The following is a 13155-nucleotide window of genomic DNA, read 5'->3' as shown; positions in this document are numbered from 1 at the left end:
AATGGTTTAATTTAAATTGGGTAAACAACTGTTGAGGATTGTTTAAAAATGTGAACAAAAAAGGAGGTTAACAGATCTGTTTGTTTACTTTCACCTTTCCTTTTCATTATATTTAATAATTCTGTTCAGGATAATATAAATTGTTCAGAAAATTGTTTTCTTAGTGCCTGCTGGTATGTTACATATTTTTTTTTAGCCATCATTGCCAGAATTCCTATCTTCATCCCAATGCCAGTGAAGACAAAGATAAAACCAAACTACAGCTTCTGGATAGCTATCGCAACAAACTGTATAAACTGATGCATCAACAAGTGATGCTCAATCAAGGAGTCAATTTACTTTGAGAGGAAATGTACATATTAATAGATTCCTCTGCTTTGAATTGTTTGCAGAACTTGCCTGGACTATGTATCACTTGTATGCATTTTGAACTATCTATTGGTGCAGCGAATTGTGGTAGTGCTCGGGTATCTTTGCTGATGGTGTCATCAGTGGTACAATTTTTTCAAAAGGAACCATCATTTGGCTTGGTGTCGTGGCATTTTGCATCCTCCTCCCTTCTGCTTGCAAAGGCCAAATTTGGGGGCCAACAGAGGTGAGGCAAAGAATCCTCACCCCCCCCACACCGGTGCAAAGGCCTATCCACAAGTATGGCTGTATGCTGGACCAGTAGTCAGTGATGGGTAAGATCCAATTGCAATGGTACCAACTTAAGACAGGAGGCTGACACCTTGAGGTCAGCTCATCCAATGATGGGTAAGGACCATATGTAGTATTGGACAACCTAAGACAGGCACGGGTCCCTAAGCCACATGCTTGGTGTTTAATTAAACAAAAGCGGGGAGATGCTGAGAGCCCCCGCGGAGTTGGAATGGCCCCTGGCATTTTGCCAGAAGTAATGATTGAGAAGTGAAGCCAGCAAGCATTAAGATGATGATAATTAAGCTAAGCTGTGTATACTTTTGAGTTCTCACGGAGTTCCCGTTGAGTTCTGGTTGAGCTCTTGTGGGAATTCCTGGAGAGTTTGAATTGGTGGGTGGAGTTCTGGTGGAGGGAGTTCCGGTTGGAGTGGGGTGCCTGGAAGGACCGCATGGGTGGCATTCATGTGAGTCGGAAATAAAGTTTGTTCCTTCTTGAGTGGCTCGTGATTTGTGCCCAGCCAGACTGTGGCACACGGTGACCATTCTGAAACCGGGTACTGGCCTGCGGAGCGCCACAGCCCTTTGGCCAACAAGTATTTTTTCATGGGTGTATCCATTGTTATTTATTCTCCTCACCCAAGAGAGGTAACTTAATAGTATTGCTAGAAACCGTTTTTCAAACAATAGTGGCAATGCACATATTTTTTTTAAAATTTTCATTTGTCAATGACCTTTATTTTATTTATTTATCTATATGTGGTGCTGAGAATCAAACCCCGTGCCTCACACATGCTAGGCAAGTGCTCTACCACTGAGCTATGACCCCAGCCCTATGCACTTGTTCTCAACAGGGTTCCCAAGTTTGGGGAAACTAATATTATTAAGTGAACCTTTTGAAAGTACACTGATACTGAAGTTTATTTTTACTACTTGCAAACAGATTTCAGGTTTGGTTAATTCCTACTTATAAATTAACATTAAAACAGAAACTTGTCTGTAATCCCAGTGGCTTGGGAGGCTGAGGCAGGAGGATCTCAAGTTCAAAGTCAGCTTCAGCAAAAGCAAGGCACTATGCAACTCAGTGAGACACCGACTCTAAATAAATAAAAAATAGGGCTGGAGAAGTGGCTCAGTGGTCGAGTACCTCTGAGATAATCCTCTGTACCCCCCAAAAAAATAAAAACAAAAATCCCACAAACTTGTCAAAACAGTGATGACTGCAGTATCAAAGGAGAAACAAAAAGAAACTGGAATACTAGCCTATTACTGTCTCTGGCTCACACATCAGAAGACAGGTGTCAACTGATGGCTCATGAGTTTCCCATGACCAAGCCTAACAACAACTCCCTTCCAGGTTTCCACCTGTGGAAGCCCTGCAGCTGATCAGCATACGCAGTGGAAGTTGCTTCTAAAGAACCATCACCGAAATCTCCAGATAGTTCTCCTTATCAGCCCATTAGTTGAAAAGAAACAGGCTCTTTTTTCATATGTAGCCTTGAGACAAAAATAAGGGAAAACAAACAGGTCAAGGAACCAACACAAGGAATTCTGAGGATCCACCAGAAAGCGAGGCTGTTTCTTCTTTTTCAAAACTCAGACATTTCATAGCACATGGAGACATGGACAGCAAGGGAGAAGGCCTCTAAAGCTCCTTCCCTTAGTCTTTTGTGAAGGTGTCAATGGAACAGGACCCATAACTACAGTCAAGAAAATAAGCCAAGAATAAAACAGCTTAGAGAAGAAGGAAGGAAAATTTACCAAAAGAATTTCACTCTTGGCTGTTACCTAGCTTTTTGCACAAGTCTGTGGAAGGTTAAAAAGAGAGAGAGAGAGAGAGAGAGAGAGAGAGTAAATTTGGGAAATTTGAGACAGAAAACATCTGCTATTTTCTAAGGCTCCTGAATGAGGTCATAAATTTTTCTAGAGTACATTTTTGAAAGTTATGTTTTTACCTCAATACATAACTCTGCAGCAGGGTCCAATGCTCTGTTACACACTGAAACCATTACATACAGATGGCGCCAAAATAGTCTTACTCTCCAACTTTCCTTTTAAGGAAAACTAGAATGGATGGTCTGTGTTAAAATGAGCAGTGCCATAAGATAGAAACACACCTGGGTAGTGCTGCATCCCAGACATGTAGAGCTACAGTTACAGACAAGATGGCAGAGCTCAAGCACAGCCAGTGCTGTTCTTAACACTCAGACACTCAGAACTGCTTCTGAAGTTTGAACAGAGCTGCATCATATTTAAAAATCTCCACCTCCAGTTAAAATATATTTTTCTAGCACATAATGAATACATCAGTGGAGTCAAGATAAACTTGCAAATGGCTCTAGCCACCGTGAAAGTTTTAATAACCACAGTCTTAGTAAATGCTTAGAATACCTAAAAACACACATACAAATATAAATCAGTGCAATCAGAACTTCTGACGAGGGCAGTGCATCTCTGGTTTAAGGAAAGAAACCATATTCGTAGCTTAATTTTAACAAATTAACCTTATTCTAAATGATGATTTAATTTTACATCCAGCATTTGATACATTTTATATGCATGGTCAAAACCTGAAAAACAAATTCAATAGTAACAGTTCTCTCTTAATAACAAATTCCTACTTGAATTCCATATTGCACATATTTTTAGTGTCTACCCTTTAAATAAATTCTTCATGTAAATATGAGAGGACCATTCCTACCGTCTTTGCTGAAAGAAGGTGCCTTGAACAAGGATTCCAATTTTCCTTTCTTGACAATCCAGAATGAGAATGAATTCAACTTTGTTAGTCCAAAATTGTCTTAAAGAGAATGATTATTTTACGTTGCAAAGATGGAAAAGGCATATTAACAGAATTTTTGGTTTATTAACCAATTTAATTTTAAATTTCTATACCAAGAGTGCTTAAAAGCCTGACCCTTTTGTTAATCCACCAAATACTCCATAGAGTGATCTAATCATATCTTGACCTGCTCTGGAGATCTGTTTGGAAACGGTACAAGGAGGGGAGTTTTGGAGAAATGATATGTGACATAAATGCCATTAAATAGGTCACCGATTCCATGTAAAATAAAATGACTGGCATCTCGTTCCTGCTTCCAAAGGAAAGGCCTACTATGCCACATAAAATTGTGATCATAGTGGGTAACATTTCTACAGTGCTGAGAGAGTATGAGATCAGACTGATCCCATGTCCAGATCCTTAAGTTTAAGAATATGGAGTACAAGTGAACTACAGGAAGAGACAGAAAGAGGAGGACTCTGCCCTGAAGGTCTTTAGGATGCTGGGGGTTTCAGGAACTCTCCTGCAGCTCATCCTCTGTTTCCAGTTCCACCAACTGCGTCCTCAGGATGTTGACCTCTGCTTGTAACTCCCTGTTGTACTCAGTGATGTTCACCATTTCCTCATATACTTGATCCAAGTACTTAGAGAATGGGTTCCACCCTAGGAAAATTCTCAGCTCACTGGGCCTTTTGACCCTGGACCGCAGAGATACTGTTTTCTGCTGGAATTGAAATTATAAGTTTCACTTTCGTTTTTGCCCATAAATGTTCCAAACTGGGAGGCATATGCATGCTCAAAGAGCATGACGAGGAAATACTCCTTAAAACCTAAAGAACAAGGGAACTCACAGAGTAGCCACACACAGCCCCCCCAAAAAGAGAAGAACTACAGGTCCTGCCCACTTCTGCTTGTTACTGCAATAGGCAGACTGTGCACAGTGGTGTTGGAAGGAGTGACCAGCCTGAAGCCACTCTCTTTCTGTCTGGAGCCTTGAAACCTCAGACAATCTGTCTCTGTGGTTCCAAAATGAACTGAGCCAGGGAGGCTGCCTGCAGGATAGAGTCAGTTCCTTCTGCTCCATGAATCAGGACTGATGCTCCCTCCCTGTGGATGCACTGAGTGGCTAGGCAGGCAGTGGTCAGAATCTCTTTGCCACGAGTCAGCCAGTTGGAGGCCTCCATCTTACTGAGCCATTGGTCCATGTTATATGTTTGGTCATCACAAACTTCCACAAGTTTGGTTAGGCTGTGATACCTCTCAATGAACTTATGAAATTGCCTCCACTGGGGGTAATGGGCTTCCTGTTCAAAGTCACCTCCTTTGGCTCTAGCTTGCTGAGACACATTCAGACTACAAGTGTCAATGATGTAGTCATGTTTTCTGCCCTGAGGGTAGCATTTATCAGTGTCTCGTCTTCCTTGTACCTTCTCCCATTTGTGCAAGTGACTGACCATTTTGCATAATTACCATTTCATTTTTTAAAAAATGAGAATAGCTGAATACTGGAATGTACCCTGTGTGTCCAATATAGGTACCTTTGGAAGAGCTTCATCATCAATGGATTTGGGCACTATGACAATTGGTCAGATAGCAAGGGCAGATAGCATATTCCTTATTGCCATAGCTTAGTCTTCATTCACTGGTAGCTGAAGAGTAGAGTTCACACTCTTGCTCAGGAAGGAAGCAAGGAACTCCAGCCCTCCTCTATCACCTCAAATATGGGCCCATAGAAGAAAGGGTACATCAGAGTCCAAGGTAGACAATGCCTCAGTAGTTCTGGCTATATTTAAAACGTTCCTCCATTCCAGGACTATCCAACCCAATAATTGGAAAATCATGTTTTATCATGATATCCAGCAATCCTACAAATTGATTGTCAACAGCACGATGTTTTTTTTTATTTTTAAAAGTTTATTGGTGCATAATAATTGTACACAATAGTGGGATTCATTGTGACATATTCATACAGGCACGAAACACAACTGTATCAACTTCATTCCCCACTACTTCTCTTGTCCCTTTCCTTCTCCCTCCCCCGACCCCCTCCCTCTACTTTCTGTTGTCATAAGATCTTTCTTCTTTTTTCCTCTCTACCTTCTACACAAAAGAGAAAATATATGACCCTTGGCTTTCTGAGTCTGGCTTATTTTCACTTAACATGATGTCTATAAATAGCTTAATTCCATTCCTCTTTATGGCTGAGTAAAACTCCACTGAGCATATATACCACATTTTCTTTATCCGTTTATCCACTGATGGACATCCAGGCTGGTTCCACCACATGGTTATTGCAAATCATGCTGTATAAACAGAGGCATATAGATATCTTTAGACTATGCTAATTTTAATTCTTTTGGATAGATACTGAAGCATGCTACAGCAGGATCATAAGTTGGGTCCAATCCTAGTCTTTGGAGAAATCTCCATACTGATTTCCATACTGGTTGTACTAGGTTCCACAGCTCCTCTGTGTGGTCCTGAGGTGAGGACAGGATGAGGTGGTGGCCATCAGACACAGGGTCCCCTCGTCAGCCAGATAGAAGGGCCGGCGCAGCACCATGTTGTCCATCCGTGGGGTCTTAATCAGCTTCCCATACTCCTTGTTCCTCCAGCAGCTGGGACCAGACACCCGCTGAGCCCAGGAGGACCTCCAGGCATTTACCAGCGCTGGGTTGGCAGGTGGGGGTGGGGGATGGGGGGATGGGGGGGTGGGGGGTTGGGGGGGTGGGGTGGGGGGGTGGGGGGGTGGGGAGGGGGATGACCAAAAATATCTCAGGTTGTTGCTTTTGGGGTTACAAATTCCTTAAGATTCATTAAGATGATACTGATGTTGTGAAGTGGAAATGCCAAAGGTCCTTCTCTGTGACTGGGATGAAGGTGAGAGTTTGGTTTTAATCAATGGTCAACTACTGCATCCAGAAACATGACTACTGGGTAGTGGAAACCACCACTTCCTCCTCATGGACTACATTTGTAATGGTACCATTTTGCTGAGGAAGGTGTTAACATGTCTCATAAGACCTGGAGGTTTTCTGTGGGTGTGGAAGTTTGTATTTCCGGTATCACTCTTGAGCCATTCATCTTCTTCCCAACTATGTTGCTTAAAAACACTCTTGTTAGATGATCACTAGGAACAGTGCTAACAAATACCATGTCTATATATCAAGAGGGTGTGTGAGCATGAGGCAGAGTACTGTCAATGACAGAGATCCTGGGAGCCAGGAAGGCAGTGGAAAGAGGCTTAATTCAGATATTTAGCGATGGAGTATTTTATGCAGTTCCTAGTGCAGGCTGGAAGACATATCCCATATCTTGACCCCTGGAACCTGTGAATTTGACCTTAAGTGACTAAGAAAAAGGGGTCCTATTAAATATAATGCAATGTGATTAAATTAAATGTACGTTAAACTAACGGTGCACGTGGTTGGGTAAAGAACCCCGAGATGGGGTGATTATTCTGGATTACATGGGTGGAACCCATATAGTCACTAATGTCCTTAAAAAAGAGAGACAGAGGGAGGTTTCAAACATTAGAGGGTCCATGAGGACAGCACAGAGGGAGCCTTGAAGACACTGGCCTTGGAGGTTGGAGAGCCGAGGCCACCAACTAAAGAACACCACAGCCTGCAGAACTGGGAGAGGCAGGAGTTGGACTCTCCCCCAGAGCTCTAGAGGGAGCACAGCTCTGCCCGCACGTTGATTCTGCCCAGCCATACTGATGGCAGAGTCTGGCCTCCAGACCTGGGATAGAACAGCCTTCTGTCACCACCGTGCTTGTGACAATGTGTTACAGCACTGCCAGTGCCTAAAGTTACATCAAGAAAATAAAAGGCACAGATACGTCTTCATGGTCTGTATGACTCTGAAAAGTAGTGGAGGTAGTCACACCCACTAACCTCCTCCTGCGATGCAGACACTGTGTACATTGTGTCTTCTCACATCCATCATTTCTGCCTGACAAGCAGCCTCAGTGGAGTAATGGCCTTCACCTTGGCGTAGATGTCAGCTGATGGTATTGCTTAGACTTCATAATGTAGTGGTTTGGGTTTCACCCTGAGTGAGAGATGCATGATTAGTTAATAATAATGATAGCCTTTGTCTCAGATGACATAGGTTTTTCCAGTTTTTCTTTTATATTCAAAGTAGATTTACTTAATAAGCTTCCAGTTAACTTAGCCTGTGAGCAGAGATCACTCAAAGGCTAGCAGCACTCTGTCAGGAACAAACACAAGGGGAGATCTGAAGATCAGACTCTTGTCTGTGTCGATCAACAAGCTGAGAGAGAAAAAAACAGTCATTTCCCAGGGAGGAAAGATGCAGTCAACAGAAAACCAGGGTCACCATTCACTGCCACCAGGTGACCAACAGCTGCTGGCCCCTAAGTGCTTGGGAAAAGGCAGAATTGGTCACAAATGATCCTTAGAGAGCAATGCACCAACACTGGAAGTCAGGAAGAGACACAGCAGAGAGTAAGATGCTGTGACTGGCAGGTGTCACCCATCTCCATCAACTCCCACCCCACCAGGCCTCAGTACCGCTCTGACTTCCCTTCTGAAGACACCTGTCCCAGGGATAGTCGTCACAGGATTCTGAGGCAGGAGACGTAGAAATGATTTTCTTAGTGGCTAAACACAGTGTTCGAGGGAGGAGAGGAATTTTATCACCTCTTTCTCTCCACCCTGATGGAAGGCTCACCCTCTGCCCATTCATGACACTACCCAGTCCTATTGCTTCCCTTCCCCCAGGGTCCTCCCACATCGGTCTGCTCTCTTGGAATCAGCATTTCCTTCACACACTGACCCCAGGAGAGGGGTGGCGAGCCCTTTCTCCAGGGCAGAAGTTGGACATGCACATTATGGGCCCCCAGCTTTCCCCTTCCTTTTAGCCTGCAGGACTCACCGTCAGGAGTGACGTGGATCCAGCTCCTCAGGGACCCACAGGCAGGACCCACCTGCCCTCCACGTTACCTTTGTGTGTTACCTAGGATTCCTCTCTTATTTTCTCTACCGTGTCTGGAAATCTGGGAGGTAGAATGGACTCTCCTACTTTGTTTAATTTATCTCTGGCACACTGTACTATCTCCGTAAATACCAGGTTGGTCACAGGAAAAGTCACCTGCCTTTCGTTTCGCCTTCAAAGCCCATGAATAAGGCCTGGACAGACTGAAACACCTGGGCGAAGGGAAGGAACAAGATCCAAGGCAGGCCAAACAGACCCTCCCAAGAACGTGAACCTTGGACAGATCTCATGACGACGGAGCAAACCCTGGCACTTGTTGGATTCAGGGACAACACTGTTAACTGCCCTGGTTCCAGCCTCCAATTTTAATACATTCTTTATTTTGCTGAAGTTAGCAAAGTCCATTTGTCTTACTTATCATCAAAATTTTAATTAATTCACCTAACTTGCAGATTGTTAGGAAAAATTAAATAGGACACTGAATATAACAAAGCATTCATCACAGTCCCTGCCACAAGCACCCAGTGAGTGTAAACTACACATATAATTAAGGACAGTAGTGAACATTACACCAGAATAAGTACCAGAGCTTAAAGTCATAAAGCAATGATCCCAGGCCTAGTCATAAAGCTGATTGTGATTCCTGCCCCAAGAGGACTGTTCATGGTTTTAAATGGCTGTTGCTTGAATTCCTGTTAAATATGAGGGTTCTGTCTTGTGGTGTTCACTTCCCATGCTAGGACTCATTGTACTTACTCTTTCTCATTAGATAAACAAGGATAATGTGCTCAAATTAATCCAGTTGGAATTAATCACATTAATTTGCTGGAAAAATAACAAATTTGGGGTACATTTCTAAAGACTCCATCTCCATTAACCATTTCCCTTAAGAGATTAATAACATCAGGTGACGGTCCAGCTCCTCTGACCATCTGGGTTCAGCACTAATGGCTGCTGACAGGTTCTTTCTGTTGCATTTTTAAGTTCAGCATTTTAAGAACCAGCAGTTTGTTCTCTATTATTTGTGATTCAGTTCACACTTATTCCATAAAGAGAATTCAAACAAAGAGATTCAGAAAAACTATCAAGGAGATACAATACCAGGGCATGTCCATATGCTTTAATTATAAAGTAGATTTAGGTTTAAAAGTTAAGTATTTCTAGATAAACTTAATTAAAAACAGATAAAGCAATTAAGTAGAAGAAATAGAATTCCAGGATTTGCCTCCTGGGTAATCGGTGGAATGGAAGAAAGACTAAAGTCTCTTCTGCCCAGACTCAGCAGGTGTGTCCCACTTTACAAACCAATTAGCAAACATTTTAAGAGGGACCTTTGTGTTCAGTCATTGATATGGATGTTATAGAAGTTGCACGAGATGTGTGAAAGAAGCCAAAAAATATACTCAAAGGATTAGTTGAAGATCCAACTTCACCACCAATTAAAATGTTACATTTGCTACTTCTTAGCTGAAAAATGGAGTGGGGGTCATGGTTCAACCTCTCCTCCGGGGATGCTGGAGCTTGGTCAATAACTAAAAATTATTCATTACAATCAGTTGAAGAAATGAGAAGTGAAGATGTCAGTCAGCTTTCTGTCGCATGACAGAGTACCAAAGAGTTTAGCTTGACTTTGTGGTTTCAGAGGTTTTGGTCCATAGGTACTTGGACCCATGGCTTTGGCTGATGGCCAGGCAGAAAATCATGATGGCTGGGAAGCAAAGCGTAGGAGGAGCCAGGTCCCAGCACCCCCTTGGAGGACACGCCACAGTGGCTGAGCTTCCAGCAAGTCCCACCTCTGAAGGCTTCACCCACTCCAATAGCACCAGAGGCTGGTGTCCAACCTTCAGCGCGTGGACCTTTGAGGGGCATTTAAGATCCAAACCACCACAATGAGCTTACACATTAACTCATGAAAGTCATTAGCAAATAGAAGGTAATGTTTTATTCTCAAGTACAAGCCGGTGGGAGGGACTGCTTCTGGAACTGCACAATCTGGAGCAGAGACTTACTGAGCTGATACAACTTTAACCAAGTGTCTACTACCTCTATAAGTGTCATCATTTCGAATCACGTTGGGTATATTGTCCTCCAACCCACACCAGATCTATCAGAAAATCCTTTAGCTTTAATGTCCAAGCCACTCACATCTGTCCACGCTGCACTACCTTCACTGTAAGACCCCAAGCCCAGGTTCCAAAATCTCCCACCTGGACAAGAGAGCATCTGCCCAGCCGGTCCACTTTGGCACCAACTTTGGCACTTTTGGTCGTGATTCTCACTGTGGCCAGTGACTGTTGGAAACACAAATCTTATTTAAACAGTCTCCTCTTCCCAACCCTCTAGAAGATTCTCAAGTGTTTCGAGTGAAGTTGAGTAGCTTATCCGGGGCCTGGGATCTGCAGGGCCTGACTGCCCCGTGTGCTCTTCTCCCTCCATTCCCAGTTCCAGCCCCCTCCTCATCAGACAAGTCCTGACATCAGGAGCCCTGCGGGCTATTCCCACTGCCTAGGGTCTTGATTCTACCTCACAGCAGTGATAAAAGCACCGATATGAAATTTAACTCCTGGACAATTGCAAATGGCCAAAGAGGAGCTGAGAAAGCAACATAAGAATACCAACATCACTCAGGCTGTCTTGGTTGGCTTGGGCTGCTCTGAGCTGACTTGCCTGGATGGCTGAGAAACCATCATCCTTGGAGGCTGAGAAGCCCAAAGTTGAGGCTCTGGAAGATTCTGCCCCTTGCTCACCCCCCTTCCAGAGTCACAGACACTGCCTATTCACGTGAAAGGCCCCAGAGAGCTCTCTGTGGCCTCTTTATGAAGGCACTAATCCCATCCATGGGACTCTGCGCTCACGAGCTGGTCACCTCCCACAGGCTCCATCTCCTGATACTGTCACTCTGCAGGGGGTAGGGACAGAGACATTAGGTCTACAGCACTGGGCAGGGTGAGTCTATGAAATGCCAAACACAAAACCCTGACTAGAAAGAGAGATTACAAAGTGAAGAACACAGAAATAAAAGAGCTTCTGTTCATCAGCAGAGACCACTAATAATGACAGTCACACGTGGCCAAACTGTGTGCTCTGGATTTGTGCAGTCCTCCAGGTAATGTCTCCCTACACACACACGAACACACACACACACACTCATACACACGAGCACTCACACACACACATAAGAACATACACACACACACAAGCACTCACACAGGCTGCTCACTTGAAGGCGCCAGCTACTGGGGGTGCCATGAAGAGAGATGTCATGGGCCAGCTCAGGCCCAAGTTCCCTGAGGAGGAAGGGGAGCTTCCTGTTGGAGGATCAGGCAGGAAGATGCGGTTGGGTGCAGGGAAGCCAGCGGGGAGCCAGAAAGTCAAGGCCAGAGGGGTGCAGGGCCCAGTCTCTGTAGCATGTGGTGACTGTGCTCCAAGGCACATGGCCATCTAGTCCTGTGGGGTAGACTGTTTGAAGGAACCCAGCCTCTTTTTTCTTGATATTCTCTTCAGTGTGTGCTTCTTACTGTAAAATCTCATTTTAAGAAATTAAATCATGAGAGAGAAGAAGACAACTAAGAAGGGGGAGGAGGAGGAGGGTGGGGGAGACGAAGAGGAGAAGAGAAGGAGGAGAAGGAGTAGGAAGTAGTTGAAGTTGTTACCAGGGCACGGTGGCACATGCCTGTAATCCCAGGGGCTGGGGAGGATGAGTCCAGATGATTACAAGTTCAAAGCGAGCCTCAGCAATCTAGCGAGGCCTGAGCAACTAACTCAGTGCGACCCTGCCTCTAAATAAAATATATAAAAGGGCTCGGGGTGAGGCTCAGTGGCTCAATGCCCCCGGGTTCAATCCCCAGTATGAAAAAAAAAAAACAAACAAGCAAACAAAAAAATACAAAAAAAACCCAGAAGTATTACATGATTAGACCCAGTTTTATATTTTTTTTCTATTGGATTGAATAGAACCAAATCACAGTCTTATAAAATCTGATTAAGCTAGTAGGACATAACAGCACCACAGTGCTGCCCTAACATGATTGCTCACTAGTTCAAGATTTGTAATCAGTAGTACATATTAGAGGGAACAGCTAATAGTTTAGAGTTAAGCAATTTAACCATGAAAGAATTCCTTGAATTTCTGGCAAACTTTAGCAAAGAAGGACTCCATAATTTCACAATCAATCGGGACCTCTCCCCTATAAAATAATAAAAAAGGAGAACAAAATGTTATACCATATAAGGTTATCTCTCCCTCAAGGCAAGAATGTAACTCATGAATGTAACCACTGGAAACAAACCCATCTTAGTTTCTAAATATCTTGACTCTCAGCTTTAAAACAAAAGCAACCCATTGTTGTAAATATTTAGCCAGTGGTTATTAAATAGACCAGCTCAGCGTGTGACTCTTCCAGCTGGAGCAGAACAGATTTCTTGCTGCTCATGTTACTGTATAAACGTTCTTCAAATAAGGCTGAGAGGCACGTCCCTGGCTCTTTGCCCATTGAAGGCCCTGTGGGGTCCCAGCTAAAGAGACATTCATAGGGAAGGTTCAGCTCATCTCCATCACCTGAGTTTTCACTTATGGGATTCAACAAAGAGGAATGTTCCTTTCCTAGGGTGACAAGACGTGCAGGTGTTATGTGACTAGCCATGCTCACAGGGGTGCCTCCAGGAGCACCCCGCCAGCTTGCTGGAGCTTAGTGCCCATGTGCAGTATGACTTCTCTGTCACGTGCAGTGATGAACGCTGTCTTCTAAATACCTTCCTTCAGTTTTGCTTCTA

General features: G+C 43.9%; 1 pseudogene; it reads right to left on the bottom strand.

The window, feature by feature from the left end:
- Positions 1-3931: 3931 nt before the first annotated feature.
- Positions 3932-11823, bottom strand: LOC113178493 (myotubularin-related protein 9 pseudogene; annotated as a pseudogene).
- Positions 11824-13155: the final 1332 nt, after the last annotated feature.

The sequence above is a fragment of the Urocitellus parryii genome, chromosome 7 (assembly GCF_045843805.1).
Source record: "Urocitellus parryii isolate mUroPar1 chromosome 7, mUroPar1.hap1, whole genome shotgun sequence".
NCBI classification, from domain to species: Eukaryota; Metazoa; Chordata; class Mammalia; order Rodentia; family Sciuridae; genus Urocitellus; species Urocitellus parryii.
This window is presented reverse-complemented; position numbering and strand designations above follow the sequence as displayed.